At 40.6% G+C, this 16,158-nt stretch overlaps 1 protein-coding gene across 5 annotated transcripts in view; it reads right to left on the bottom strand.

Moving 5' to 3' along the window:
• The window catches only part of RNF141 (ring finger protein 141), a 29,859-nt gene extending 24,441 nt beyond the window's left edge, over positions 1 to 5,418 (bottom strand). For 3 of the 5 annotated variants that reach the window (XR_004436049.1, XR_004436050.1, XM_033206546.1), the window contains exon 1: positions 5,292 to 5,418. The gene's annotated coding sequence lies outside the window, so the exon portion shown is untranslated. Of the gene's footprint in view, positions 1 to 4,667; positions 4,687 to 5,291 lie in introns of those variants that run through there. The other 2 variants (XM_033206544.1, XM_033206545.1) reach the window with 2 other exon arrangements.
• Between the last annotated feature and the right edge of the window lie 10,740 nt (positions 5,419 to 16,158).

Here is a 16,158-nt window from a genome sequence, read left to right as displayed (position 1 = left end):
TACAAATAAATGTGTAATTACAAAATGAGAAGTGCTAGGTGAATAAGTACAGGTGCTATGAAAGCCCATAAAAGAGGACTTGACCTAGTTTTGTATCAGGGAAGAAGTGCCTGGGCAAACAACATTTTACTTGAGGTCAGAATGGTCAGAGTCAGGGATTAAAAAAGAGGTTAGGGACATGGCAAAAGGAGGACACTCCAGGCAGAGGTTATGAAAAGTGCCTGAGATAGGAAGAAGCATGGTGACTTTGAGGTAATTTTTAAAAAGGCCACAATGACTAAAGCAGAGAGGCAAAGGGAGAGGGAAACTGGCACCAAGAGTTGGGCTGTTTAACATTTTTGTTGATGACCTGAAGACTGTATGCCTGCCCAATCTGCGGATGACCAAAACTGGAATAAATGAATAATATCCAGTGAATAATAGGACCAAGACTAAAACAGATACTTACATGCTTAAATGAATTATATTTAATATGACTAAAAGTTAAATCCTGAAAAGCCAACTGCACAAAAACATGTATGTAAGATGTGCTCAAAAGCAGTTAAAATATAAAAGGTCTGGGTTTTTGTTTTTGTGTTTTTTAAAGAGATGGAGTCTCTCTATGTTGTCCAGTCTGGTAACAAACTCCTGGGCTCAAGCAATCCTCCCGCCTCGGCCTCCCAGAGCACTGGGATTACAGGCATGAGCTGCCGCACCCGGCCAGGTCTGGGGTTTTTAATCAAAATAAGTCAACAGTATAACAGGGGCAACAAGTATGCTAAAATAATGCTAAACTCTTGCTAGAAATAGATGTGTTGAGCAAGCAGCCTACTAGTCCATTATGCTCTGCAATGGTCAGGCCACACTGAAAAGTCTGTATTCAGCTCTAAGCAGTTGGCTTTAAAGGATACTAATAAATTAGAACATATTCATGGGCCTAGAAAAAAAAAAGGTTTATTCTAGACAGTCACAGTTTGGTAACAATGAAGCAACATAAGTTTGTTTAAATATTTGAGGAGCTGTCATGTGGAAAAACAAGATTCATTTACAGAGAACAGGATGGCCAATAAGTATAAATTAGTAAGTATAAATTAGAAAGGCAGGTTTCGGTTGATTATAAGCATGTCCCAGCATCCAGAAGTGGAAATGGCTGCTACATGTGAGCCCCTATCACTGGAAGTATGGAAGTGTTTAGGTAAAGATTAGAAGTACATCTAATAAGTGTTATAGGGATTTTTACCTGGGTGGGAAGTGGAGTAGGTGACCTCTAACCTAACATTTTATTCCCAAAATGAAACTTAACCTTCCTCTAACATTCCTGTATCAATTCAATGAAAATGTAATTACGATTCTAATCAAAAAACTAGCCGGGCGTGGTGGCGGGCGCCTGTGGTCCCAGCTACTCAGGAGGCTGAGGCAGGAGAATGGCGTGAACCCGGGAGGCGGAGCTTGCAGTGAGCCGAGATTGCGCCACTGCACTCCAGCCTGGGCGACAAAGCGAGACTCCGTCTCACACACAAAAAAAACAAAAAACAGATTCTAATCAACCAGGCTGAAACTTTAAATAATATCTACATTACTTAACAAAGAAAAAACTGAACTTTTGAAATATATAGTCTCAATATTTAATATAAATACCTATGATAATTTAACCAGCGTGGTATAGGGGAAATAGAATTTCTCTCCCTCTGCTCTCTTAAGGTCTCCAGCTGGGCCCAAGAATTAAACTAACCTAAGATAGATTAGCAGGAGAAAAACATACAAATTTTATTTAGTAATTTTTATACATACATAGGAGCCCTCAAGAAAAATAAGGACTAAAAAAACTAATTAAGGCCAAAAGCTTACATAGTAGATTGGACGAAGGAGAAGTAAACTGTGAAAACATGACAAGACATAAGGGTTTGGGCTGGGGCCCTTCATCGTAGAAACGTGGCTAGGAAGATAAGGGTTACTTTAAGAAGGCTTGTTTGAACAGATTTCTCTCAGCTTTGATTGCCCACCTCTGGTAATGATAATGTCTTCCTCCTGGCCTAGGGAGGACATCTTTCGTATGGCTGTTTTATCTCCAGCCTTCAGGAAGAATAAGGAGGGTCAGAGGGCCCTTCTTACATCTGTTGCTTTTCAATGTGCCTTTAACTCAAAATAATCCTTATGCCAAAGTGGCGTATTTTGCTACCCTACATTACCCACCAAAACCATATTTGAAAAGAAGAGTTTAGTTGCTTATTTATTGAGTTATTAATAGAAAATGATCCTCTTTGTTTCAGCATTGTTTTCATCTGCTGCCCTAACTTTGAGTAAGGTTTATAATTTGAGGCAGCATATTAACTTGTTATCTTGTAACTGTACTTGGTATCTTGTAACTGTACTTGGTATCTGGGAAACTTCATCACTAACTCCTTGGATTAAAATGCAACACTGAGAAAGCCTGCAAAAGTGGTTCTCAACATGGTTCAAGAAAGAGGGCCTGAAATTTCGTTTATTTTGAAAACCATAAAATATTGATAAATATTAACATCTATCACTATATGGGTGTGAAAATAAGATATGACTCTGTGATCTACATACAATATAAAACCACAACACAGAGTGCATGTTCACAAAAACAATCTGTTGAGGCCATCCTCTAGTCAGTCACCCACCACAGCTTTTCACTGTCCCTCTTTGGTGACTGCACATATTTCTATCATACTACGACATTCATTAAGTCCTTGGCCATTTCCCTCTAGTGAGCTTCTTGAGGAGAGCTGCCATGGTCTCTCTTCTGGCAGATACATAAGCACTCAATAGATGTTTACTGAATAAATGCAGTAAATACCATTGGCAGTTTTTGTTTTTTTATTATCCACTTAGTATTCTTTTGACTTTTGTTAATTTGGTCAGCCATCTATTAGTACTAGGTTGGACAGAAGCAGAAGTTAAAAATACATATGAAAGAAAATGTAAAACTATGAAAATTTATCATTAAATTAATGCTTATGTAAACTGAGAAATATTCACTATTTGATATTAACAAAATACCTCCCACTAGGTCATGCAACAGTGGTATTGCATAGGAACATAATTTGCAGACCACTGCCATAGAATTCAACAAAAGACAAATTTCTGGTTAAGGTTTCTCAAAGAACTAGCAGCTCTCATATTATTGTGCCACCTATAACACAGTCATTTTTTGCAAGATGAAAACATGCTTTCAAAAAGCATATGAAGGATTTTCTAAATAAAGAACTGTTATTTTGAAATGCACAAGATCAAGGATTCCAAAAATGCCACATTCTCTAGTGGGTGGTACATACAGTGAATCACTTATTTTTCTAACAAATGAATTGTGGTAGTTCAAATATTCCTTACAAAAATATAAAAATTACATCATGGGTAATTGGCCAAGCAAAAACGAAAAACTGCTCAAAAACTCCTAAAAATTTAAATCATAATTCATTCATAAAATAACTAAAGCAAAATGGAAAAGGCTGAAAATGAACCAAAATGACTAAATGACAAGTACTGTACTGTAGTATTTTAAAAACCTCTCTGAAACCAGTTCTCCATCAAATTTTGTATCAACCTCATTTAAAAAGATTTAATTGAAATAAACATCAATGATTTTCATTGTCAAGTCAACTTTAACATCAGTAATAAATACCAAGTACTACTGACTGGGTCCCTAAGGATACTATTTACTTTATTACTCATTGTTTACTCGAACTGCAGATCTGTAAACAGATATCAACTTTTTTTTCAAGACAAGTTAACACAGATACATAATGAAATAATTAGACCAGAGTCACTATAGAGTCTGGTATGCCTGTTCCAGGATCAAAGATCTTGATCAGAAAAAGATATAGATATATATATATATATATATATACACACACATTAGAGAGAGAGGGAGAAACTACAAAAGGATAGAGTGCTGTACTAGGAGATTAAGAATATGGATTTCTAACAGTACCAGTGTGTTTACTAAATGCATTTCATATTGGAAAAAGCACGCTAGACTTGTAAGAATTCTCTCTGGACCTTCCTTGCCAGTTTGGGAAGGGAAGGGGAAGGAAAGTGTGTTTGTATTTAGACGGGAACCAAGAAGGATCAGGCTAGAAGGATGAGGCTACACGCATCAAATATGAAGTTCATTTACACCAAATGACAAATATTAATTTTTGAAACATACAGTCGTATTCTTGAGAAAAAGTTTTAGAAACTGAAGTCAGGCAATGTGAAAGAAAAGGAGAAAAAATCCATACTACTGTTGAGCTCTGAATTCAGAAAGCATCACTTCTCAGATGGGTGACTTCGACATAGAGGTGACTAATTTAGGATCGTCGGCCGGTGGCAGCTCATGTCCCCAGACAAAATTCTGAATGGATAGAGGTTATTTTATATCAAAAAGAACGGGTTGAAGGGAGTGAAAACGAATAAATTCGTGCTGAAGATGTAAGAATTATAAACAACTGGAAGTGTTCCAGCAGCTTTACATATATGCCAGAGGCAAGAACTGAATTATCTGGCACCGCTAAATAGGACAGTGTCAGAATACAGAAGGGTACGCTACCTTTAATAAGGGGCATAGGGATCGATTTCAATAACAATCGTAAATCCACATTTTGTAACACGAGACAAATAACTGAAGGAATAATTTCAAAAGCGAACACAGAAGCCTTCTGCTCCTGCTGTATAATCACTACCTTATTATTAGCAAGAAAACGTTCTTTTCTTAGCCGGGTCTCAAGGTAGCAGCAAGTTTGACGAGGAAAGAACTCTGGGAGGGGTAGCAGCCTAAGTCAATTCAGAAGTGTGGGGCTGGCTAAGTAGATCGACGTGGCTATTTCTGAGCTATCGTCACAGGCAAAAGGTTTCTTATTTGGAGTATCCAGCCCGGCGGGGACCGAGCCTGCGGGCCACCCTAGCGCTCGCTCTTGCTACGCCGCCTCAGCCCCTCCTCAAGCGCACCTGGACATTTAACCAACAGCTAAGTCCGGTGGCCGAATGACTGAGCCGGCGGCAATATTCAAACAACCGTTCTGGGATAGAGGAGAAAAAACTCTCTTCGGGTCCCTCAGAACCACCCCCAGGCGGGACAAGCCACCGCCACCCCGGGCAACTGGAACCCAACGGGCAGAAGACGGGCGCCACAGAAGGGCCTGCCCCACGCCCCAGTGCGAGGCCCGGGCAGGGCGGCGGGGCCGGGCCTATCTCCCCGGGGAAGTCTGGCTCGGCAGCGGAGGGCCAGCTGGGGTTTCTCTTCCCAGCCCCAGGGTCCTGGAGCAGCTAGCAAGGGAAACACGAAAGGACAGCGCCGCGGAGCTCACCCCAGGTTCAAGGCATCGCGCACCCTGCGGCAGCTGCCTCGCCGCCTCGGCCCAGAGCTCAGACCTGCGGGTGGCGGCGACTCAGCCGGGGACTCGGTCGCACGTCTGTGACGCAAAGCCCCGCCCCCGGCGTGTTGCCTGGAGACGGCGCCCAACCTTCCTCTCCAGCGCCCTTAGCGACACGCGCTCCGCAGCTCCTGAGGGATTCCGAGCCCAGATGGCCATCTGAGAGGAGAGGTGGCGGCGAAGGAGAGTCTCGCCTGTCAGGCTCCCGGAGCAGGAGCTTCACGAGGTGGCCTTGGAAACGGCCTGGCTAGCTCCCATCTCTCCTGGTGCCATCTCCGGAGCCGAAAGTCGAGCGCCCCGCTGGCGACCAAGGCAGCACTGAGAGCCCTGGTTTGGGCTCCAAGATACCACTTCCCAGACCTCCAGCCTCTCCACTGATCACACAAAGATCATCTTGTTTCTTTATGAGGAAATGGATTGTGTTCACCTAGCCGAGTTGTTAAGCGTAAGAGAATGTATGAAAAGTAATTACAAAGTTCAAAATCCTGAGCTTTGATAAATGATAGATACGATGATGAACACATATTAGTAATATTACTGCTCTTCGGGACGTCTGAATCAATAATTACTGTCTGTTAAGCATCTGTTGTGTACCCAGTACTGCACTAGGCACTTTACAGGCATTGCTCTTGTTTAAGTCGTTTGCTCAAAGTTGCCTAGACAATAAACAACAGAGCAAGGCTTTTAACCCAGGTATAGCTGACACTGCTGCCTCTATGCTTAGTAGTTGAATGGCTTCTTATGCTTCTTAATATTTGGACACCCCTCCTTCACCAGTCACTTGTAGATTTACCCTGTGAAGAGCTAATTCTTCCCTCTAATAATAATATTCGTTGACCATTTACTATATGTCAAACCCCATTTTAAGGACTTTAAAGGTGTTAATTCGTTTAATCCTCACAGCAATCCTGTGCGTAGGTGTTATTAATACCTTCACTAAGACACAGGCTTAGAAAAGTCGATTAACTTTTCCTAGGTCAAACAACCATTAAGGAGCAGAGCCAGATTCAAATCCAAGCAGACAGAACCCTGAACCTGTGTTTTTAATTCCTCTTTTAAACTGCCTCCATAGTATGGTAAGACTTCATTAGGGCTAGGTCCATGCCTATTTGTGCATGATTATTTCCCTGACAGCCAGCATGGTGGTGGTTCAATATTTCAACATTTAATGAATATTTGAACAGTGGAAAAGGGAAAAGCTTAAAAATGAAGTATAAATAATGATTTACTAAATTCCAAAAGATATCAAATACAACAAGATTCCATAGTGCAGCCTAATCCGGGCCTGGGAGTTAGAAATATTACTCTATAAAAATTGCCTTCAATTAAACATTGTATTGGAGGTTCTGGTCAATGAAATAAAACAAGACAAATACATAAAAGGCATCCAAGTTGGAAATGAAGTTGTAGCACTGCATTTAACTGCATAAGAAAATTGTGGAATGCTACAAAAAAAGCTATTACAACTAAAAAGTGAGTTTACAAAAGTTGCAAGATACAAAATCAAATATACAAAAATCAGTTGTATTTCTATATACTAGGCATAAACAACTAGAAATGGAAAATTTTAAAATATCTCAACAACAACAACAACAAAAGTAGCAAATTTAGGGACAAATTTGACCAAAGATGTGAAGGACATATATACTGAAAACTATAAAATATTATGGAATAGCACAGAAATGGAATCAACCCAGGTGCTTATCAATAGTGGATTGGATAAAGAAAATGTGGTACATATACACCATGGAGTACTATACAACCACAAAAAGGACTAGATCATATCTTTTGCAGCAACATGAATACAGCTGGAGGCCATTGTCCTAAGCAAAATAATGCAGAAACGGGAAACCAAATACCGTATGTTCTCACTTATAAGTAAGAGCAAAACATTGAGTACACAGACACAAATATGGGAACAATAAACACTGGGGATTCCAAAATGGTTGAAAAAACTACTATTGGGTACTACGTTCACCACTTGGGTGACCTGTATCATTAGAAGCCTAAACCGCAGCATCATTCAATATACCCATGTAACAAACCTACACGTGTACCCCCTGAATCTAAAATAAAATAAAATAAAATAAAATAAAAAACATTGTTAAAAGAAGTTAAAGAAGACCTAAATAAATAGAGATATATTATGTTAATGCATCAGAAGACCAAGAATTTCTAAGATATCATTTCTGCCTAAATTGACCTGCAGATTTAAGGAAATTCCAATAAAAATTCTAGCAGATTTCTTTTTGATGGAAATGACCAAACTAATTCTAAAATTTTTATGGAAATGCAAAGGACCTAGACTTTGCATTTTATGGAAATGCAAAGGACCAAGACTTTCATCTCATCAAGAAAAACAAAGTTTTGGAACTTACACTACCTGATCTGAAGACATTATAATAAGAGCTAATCAACACAGTATAGTATAGGTATGAAAATAGATAGAGTAATGGAACAGTATAGAGAACCCAGAGATGTATCTATATACATGTTGTCAGTTGATTTTCAACAAATACGCTGAGGCAATTCAATAAGGGAAAAGATAATGTTTTCAACAAATAAACCTGAAAAAATTGAAGAGCATTTGCCAAAAAACTCTTAATCTCTTGCTCCTTTCCTCATATAGTCACAGAATCCTTGGAGTGTTGCTTTTCCAGCCAGAAACCTCTGTGGCCAGTGGCTCCTTTGCCTGAGTTTTGCTCAGGCCCACTGGGCTTGTTCTGCCCATTTGGCCTTGCAGGCTGCACTCGGCTCACGCTACTGGCCCAGATCCCATGCCTGCCAAGGACGAGCCAGGCAGAGTGGTGAGGGGTACGTGAGCAAGTGAACATGAGGTCTGGCCACTGTGCACAGCCAGGCACACTAGCTGTGGTAGGGCGGGCGGCTACAGGTGCTGGCATGGGTGCCAGCTCCTGCAAAGCTGTGGCTGGACCAGGAATACCACAAGCGACTTCCACTGCTGGCACCAGGGAATGTGGTGGCACCTGGAAGCTTTGAGATGCCAGGAAACGCAGAGCCCCAAAGAGGGTGTTACAGTCCTGGCTCAGGGAGCTCTTAGGTCTGGGCTCCCAGAAGTGTGACAGCTCTTTTGTCCTTCTCTCTTTTCTGCTTCTCATCACTTGCAACATGGGAAGTGAGGGGGTATTTCAGCCCTGTTTGTGTTACAACTCTTTTGGTCCTGCCATTTGACAGGTCCCGAGTTCTTGTCCCACATCCAGGAATAATGAGGTATGCAGACAACTGGAGGGTGAGTGGGGTGAAGAGGTGCTTTATTGAGTGACAGTGCAGCTCTCAGGAAACTCTAAGTGGGTAGCTCTTTTCTGCAGGCAGGTTGTCTGGATGTCTGACCAGCTCTCAGCTGAGAGGAGACCCACAGTGGGTGGCTCCTTTCTGCAGGCAGGTCGTCAGGATGTCTGCTCAGCCCTCAGCGGAGAGGAGACCTGGAGTGGGCAGCTCCTACCTGCAGGCAGATTGTCCCCATGTTTCTTGAGTCTGGCTGGCTGAGCCTAGGGTATTTATGGGCTCAAAAGGGAGGAAGTGCATGCTGATTGGTCTATGGGCAGCAGAAAAAGCGCCATAAGTTCTCACTCCAGTCTGAGGACCTGGCAGCCCAGCCCCCAGGCTTCAGACTGTCAGTTGTGTAAAGGTAGGGTTTCACTGAGGACCCACCCCTTTTTGCCCAGGAGTCTGTCTACCTCATGTCACTGTCCATGGCACCCAGGCTGTTTGGGCCAAGGGGAGCCTGCAGGCCCACACTGAGCTGCCCTCAGTGCCCCCTCAGTTTCCCCTCCCATGTTCATCAGCATCCAAAGTCCAGAGGGGGCTGAGGTGGCAGGGGGCTAGCATGTCAATGTTGCCCCAAGCATGCATGCACCTGCCAGATTGTGACAGCATCTGGGCTTGGCCACAATTTTGCTCTGTCCCAGAAGCAGGGAGAGGCCAGACAGCAGGAGCAGGCACTTGCAAGCCTGTGGGGGCAAGGGGCTTCCTGGGCCCCTGAGAGCACAAGGATGCCCAGGTCCACAGCTGTGGTTGGGCAGCTGCAGCTGTGCCAGGAGGGCAGGGCTCCCACCCCACCAACTCGGAAGTGGGTGGGGCTCCTGCCTGTTCCTGTTTTTGTGATTCTGTGGAGTGTGCAGCCCTGGCCAGGCCTCCCTCACTGCAGCTTGCATCTTTGCAGCAGCTACTTCAGAGGGGCTACCACTGCCATCAATACTATATATAAAAATTAACTAAAAATGGATCATACATCTAAATGTAAAAGAGCTAAAATCACAAAACTTCTAGAAGATATCTTAGTGACCTTGGATTTCTCAAAGACTTCTTAAAGATGGCACAAAAAGCACAAACTGTAAATGAAAAAAAGGATAAATTGTACTTCATCAAAATTAAACGCTTCTGCTTTTTAAAAGACTGTTAAGAAAATGAAAAGGTAAGCCACAGACTTGGAGAAAGTATTTGCAAAACATATATTTGGCAAAGGACTTCTAACTAGAATACATAAATATCTCTCACAACCCAATAAGAAGACAACCCAACTTTTTTAAGTGGGCAAAATATTTAAACAGACATTTCACCAAAGATTTATAGATGACAAAATACGTGCATGAATTAATACCATTAATCATTAGGGAAATGCAAATTAGAAAAATAAGATTTCACTGTGCACTGTAGCTACTAGAATGGCTAAAATTTGAAAGACAGATCATATCGCATGTTGACAAGCATGTGGAACAACTGAAATTCTTGTATACTGCATGTTGGAAATATAAAATAATACAACAATTTTGGAAAATAGTTTGACTATTTCTTAAATAGCTAAATATACAGCTACCACATGATCTAACCATTCTACTCCTAGGTATTTACCCAAGAGAATTGAAAGCATATGTCTACACAGAGGCTTATACATGAATATACATAGCATTAATTGTAATAGGCCCAAACTGCAAACAACCCAAATGTCCATCAATAGGTGAATGGAAAATAAATTGTGGTGTATTCACAAAATGGAATATTACTAAGCAATAAGAAGGAATGGTTAGTATACCTCAACAACATGGATGAGTCTCAAAATAACTATTTTGAGTGAAAGAAGCCAGATCCTCCCCTGCAATAAAAGAGTACCTGTGGTGTGATGCCATTCATATACAATTCTAGACAATCCAAACTAATCTGTAGTGACAAAATGCAGATCAGTGGTTGCCTGGGAATGCGGGGGCGATGTTGTGGAGATGGGTGGAGGGGTAGTACCACCAAGGGGTGAGAGGAAACTTTTTGGGGTGATGGATATGTTCATCTTCTTGATTATAAATGATGGTTTCACAGATGCATATGTTGAAACTTGTCAACTCATACACTTTAATCATGCACATTTTATTGTATGACAGTTATACTTCGATAAACCTGTTAAAAAAAGACATAGCTAGTTGAATTTTAAAGGGCTTTGTATTGTGGCCTAAACAGTCATGAAAAGTGCTCTGCACAAATTGCCTTCAACTTTGTAAAACAGAGCCATTACTCCTTCATATATCTCATGGGGAGTGTAGTGAGGATTGACAAGGAATAGACTAAAAGACTAAAATATTTAAAATTAGTATTAAATTAATATTATTAATGACATCTAGATACCTTCTCATCACAACAGCTTTCTTCTTACCTGAATTAATTATGAATATAATGAATTAATTAGAATATAAAACAGAACAAGACAGTAATAAAGATTATCTTAAAAACCAAAATAGAAGAGATTAGAAATCCTCTGTGGAATAGGAATTTTGAAGCTACTTTGCAGCAGAATAAGGAAACCTTTATTTTTCTTACATATAAAAAGGTATGAGAAAAATATTTCTAGGAAACCACATGTATAAATAGTAAGAGTTATGGAAGAAGAAACCATTAAGTTTTTTAAAAGTTTTATGAGTTTTTTATAAGAAGAAGGATCATTTTGCCATGAGTCTTGTAATTTATATGTTCCGGTTTTCATAGTTTTTTAAATAAGTATTTTCCAGTTAAAGAAAACACAGAGGCTTTGATAAATTCTAATAAACATGGTCCTGTAGTGAAGATCGGGAAAATTGGAGACTTTTGGAAGGGCATATTTTTTCATTTATTTATTTATTTATTTTTGAGGTGGAGTCTTGCTCTATTGCCAGGCTAGAGTGCAGTGGCACAATCTCGGCTCACTGCAACTTCTGCCTCCCAGGTTCAAGTGATTCTCATGCCTCAGCCTCCCGAGTATCTAGGACTACAGGTGCGTGCCACCATGCCCAGCTAATTTTTGTATTTTTAGTAGAGATGAGGTTTCACTATGTTGGCCAGGATGGTCTCAATCTCCTGACCTCATGATCTGCCCACCTCAGCCTCCCAAAGTGCTGGGATTACAGGCGTGAGTCACTGAGCCCAGCCTGGTATATTTTTTTCTAGGAAAGTATGTCCAGTGTCTCATGCTTTTTTGTAAGGTTACTAAGCATCTGTGTTAGGACTGTGGGAATATATGAGGAAGATCCTGAGTGGCTATGGATTATAAACATTTTTTACTTTCTGTATGTAATTCATAAAATCATAAAGTTGAAAAAAACTGCCTAACAATCACCTGGTCCAATATTCTTCTTTTAGAGGTGAGGAAGCTGAGACCCAAAGATGGAAAGTGATTCATCTAAGGACTACAGAGCAAGTTAATTAAACTGGGCTAGAATCCAGATTTCTTGGCCACCAGTCTAGTGCTTTTCCTGCTTTTAATGCTATCAGTGTAGAATAAGAGGAACACCTAGTCACCTACAATTAAGATGAAAGCTTCATCATTTTCTAGGACTTCGAATCTTTTCTATCTCATTGATTTCTTCTTTCTGGCTGCATCTACTCAAAGTTTGTTCTCAGCCCTCTGCTCTAATTTTTTAAATGTTTGTGAGGGGTGGGGCAGGACTCGTGCACTCACAGCTTTAATTTTCACCAGAATTCAGATGGTTTCCAAATCTACCTTGCCAATTATTATCTTTCATTGGTGTTCTAATCCTGTATTTCCATATTTACACATAATATCTCCCATAGGAATGAATGTACCACAGCAAGGGTGCCTTGATTTCCATACTAAAGTGGTTTCAGAATTCCAGCGTATCCATGCTGGTGTCAGTCAATAGCAACCACAATAGTACTTGGCAGAGATGGCAGAGCCTGGAGAATTCTGTGGTTGCTGTAGGAAAAGGCAGCAGTCTCCAGTGGACAAGACATCATGTAGAGAAGTAGCACTGTTACTTGGTAGATGCCACCTAGGATATTACCAGGGAATCAGCAGTAGAATCTGGCAGAGTCAGCAGTGCCTTGTGGGTGTGGCAGTGCCCAGAAGATATAGAAGCAGCTAGATGTGGTGATACCTAGAGGAAATAGTTATGGAGGAAAATAGACAAAACAAGTGGAAGTGGTCAGTATGCCTAGTGGGAGATATGATAGTACTCATTGGAGTAGAATTAGATCAAGAGCGGTGGGAAAACACAATGCCATATGGAAGCTGATCACACTTGTTTGTGAGCATATTTGAGTCACCTGCTTCCAGATATTTTAGAAGTTTGTTGTTTTGTGGGGAGCAGGATTCTGCTTTAATCGATTCAGAGAAAAGGTTACATTGGCACATCTCAAGCCATCATTCTGGGAAAGGAGAATAAAAGAAGTTTGGATATTACAACAAAAATAATTATCTTTGCCTCAATCCATACTTCATTAATATCAACTAATAACCCTCAGTACAGAGTTCTCTGAGAAAACTCTTTTAAGCATATGGCTTAGGCCTGGAGGCCTAAGTAGGATCCACAAAGAGAAAGATGCAACAGGGGCTATGAGTCTAGCTATCTAACTCCATATGTAGAATAGAAGTAATGGTAGAAAGTGGCTAACCTGCCTCTAGGGCTCAAGTCCTGCCAGAGGCGGAGACAGGAAGCAGACAAGTGAGTACCATGAATGGATGCTGAGCTTTAAGGTAGCTCAGCTACCTAGAAGTTTAAGGATAACCTCACGCATCAGTAAATGTGTGTGCTTACCAGTAAAAGTCTTGGTCTTTATCAGTAGGCTTAGCAACTCCTCTTCCTATGAGGGAGGAATTGGAAAGTGGACATGAAGAAGTGGGAGCAAGGATGGGAATATTCGATTGCTTATGTTATAGTCTGAAGTGTTCCCCAGCTCCAATTGTCACCACATGAGTTTTTTCCTTCAAGCAGATGCAGACTCCCCAGCTTTCCCACTGACTACTGAATAATTATTATGTCGTTTTGATTGAGTATATTGGTGCTTTGATCTACCTGCCTTGGGGTTTCAGGCTTGGGGCAAGATCTCTTGCAGGCAAAGTCTTGTTTCTGTCCCAATCAGGATCAAGTTTGCCTCTCACCTCTGCCCAGATGCCAGTCAATACCAAGTGTGAGTTGACATCATCTCTGATGCCTTCTAATGGTGTATGCCTCGTCCCACCCTCCTTTCCAGATTGACCACCCAGACATATTTTCCATGCTGGATCTTCAGATTTAAATATTCTTTCCCGATATTTTTACTACATAGAAATTTCTGTTATGTTCTCTAACTTGCTAGTATATCTTTGATACATTCTTTTACTAATATTTACTAATGGAGAAAACATAACATGATTTTAAGATATTTGGTTATACTATAACATCGTATCGATGTTATATAACATCAATGTTTTACAACATTGAAGTCTTTGTTATTACCGTTATCATTTATGATGTTGACTTTGCTGAAATGGTGATGATCTTCGTAGGTAAAAATATGCACAGTGGAGTCCTGAATTAGGTCTTTTGGTATTTTTTTTTTTCCGAGATGGAGTCTTGTTCTGTCGCCCAGGCTGGAGTGCAGTGGCGAGATCTCCGCTCACTGCAAGCTCCGCCTCCCGGGTTCACACCATTCTCCTGCCTCAGCCTCCCCAGTAGCTGGGACTACAGGCGCCCGCCACCACGTCTGGCAAGTTTTTTGTATTTTTAGTAGAGACGGGGTTTCACCGTGTTAGCCAGGATGGTCTCCATCTCCTGACCTCGTGATCTGCCCGCCTCAGCCTCCCAAAGTGCTGGGATTACAGGCATGGGCCACCACACTTGGCTGGTCTTTTGGTATTCTTAATTGGTTTTGTCTTTTTTCTATCACAAAAATATTTTCAACTTCACTGAAGGCAAAATTCAAACGAAATAACAGTGGAGTTGTAAAATGAGTCTGGAAGTTATCAGAAAGGATTCTAATTTTCAGAAAATGATAGCATGTAGTGCAGAATTTCAGATTGCCAAGAAAGCATCCTAGGCTTCAAACACTAAAATAGAAATATGGAGACCAAGGAATCAAATTTTTGCCAATACTTACTAGCTTTGTTGTTACTGAGGGAACTCCATTTGTTCTTAATTACTCACAGTCCAAAACACACTGCAGTTTAGTTTCTCTATTAAGATAAATATCAGTTTGACTCACAGAAGTGAGTCAATGGCCAACTCAGAGAGTAAAGTTCAAATATAGTAGCCTTTATGCATTCTTCTGGCTTGTTCGCAGTTGCATTCTACACCAAAATGAAGTCTTCAAGAAGAACAAAATTTAAGTGGACAGAAACAGTCCTGTACTGAGTGATCTTAGCACTTAATGCAGATAACTGGATAAAGGTATAACTTGCAGCTCATGAAATCTTAATGAATGAATGTATACATGAAGAATGTATATACATGTATTCATTCATAATATTTATTCACAGCCTACTCAGTAAATGTGCTAGATTTACATATACTACCCAAGTGCTAAGAATGCGAGGAAAAATAAAATATGTACACATTTAACATAATAGAATGTGGCATATAACACTGATATATAAACAAATTTTAAAAAGAAGGAATGAGAAAAATTCATTAATGTGGTAGGAGGCAGCCTTCTAAAATGGCTCCCAATGATCTCCACATCTTGGTATTCATGCCCTTCTATAATCCCCTCCCCTTAAACATGGGCTGGACATAGTGACTTGCTTCCAATGAATAAAATATGGCAAAAATAATTGGATGTCACTTCGAAGATTACATCTAAAAGATGATGACTTTCAACTTGCTTGCACACACTTCCTCTCTGGCTCTTCTTGCTTGTTGCGCTGATGAAGCAAACTGCTATTTTGTGAGCTGTGTCAAAGGAGAGGTCTGCTAGGAAAGAACTGAGGGAGGCCTTTGGCCAACTGCAAACAGGGAACTAAATCCTGTCAACAACCACGTGAGTGAACTTGGAAGTTAATTCTATTCCAGTCAAGTCCTGAGATGACTAAGCCCTGGCAGACACTTGAATTGCAGCTTTGTGAGAGACCCTGAAGCAGGGGACCCAGGTACCCATGCCTGGTTTCCTAACCCACAACAATGTTAAATAATAAATGTTGTAAAAGTTGTGAAGTTTTCAGATAATTTGTTTTGTAACAATTGATAATTCATACAATTAGGAAGAAAAGGAAGGTGATTAAAATAGAAGGAATGGCAGTTGCAAAATGAGAGGGCATTGTAGAGATTAAATTCTAGAATGGTAAATGGATTTGTGTAGCCATAGCATGAAGTATCCTTGCAAGAATGAATAAAGTTTGAGAAGAGGATTCAAGGTCAAATTGTAAAATGCACTCAGCGTCATTTATTTTAGTGTTCTTTTACAGAAACCTCGCCAACTATTTTAAACAACAAAAAAAAGTTTAAGACAGGAAATTAGGTACTTATAAAATCATTGGAAAGGCTGGAGTAATTCCAGTCTCAGCCCGAGGAATGCTCCCAGAACAATTATCTCTGAATGAGTCTAC

The sequence above is a fragment of the Trachypithecus francoisi genome, unplaced genomic scaffold (assembly GCF_009764315.1).
Source record: "Trachypithecus francoisi isolate TF-2019V2 unplaced genomic scaffold, Tfra_2.0 Lachesis_group8, whole genome shotgun sequence".
Lineage (NCBI taxonomy): Eukaryota > Metazoa > Chordata > Mammalia > Primates > Cercopithecidae > Trachypithecus > Trachypithecus francoisi.
This window is presented reverse-complemented; position numbering and strand designations above follow the sequence as displayed.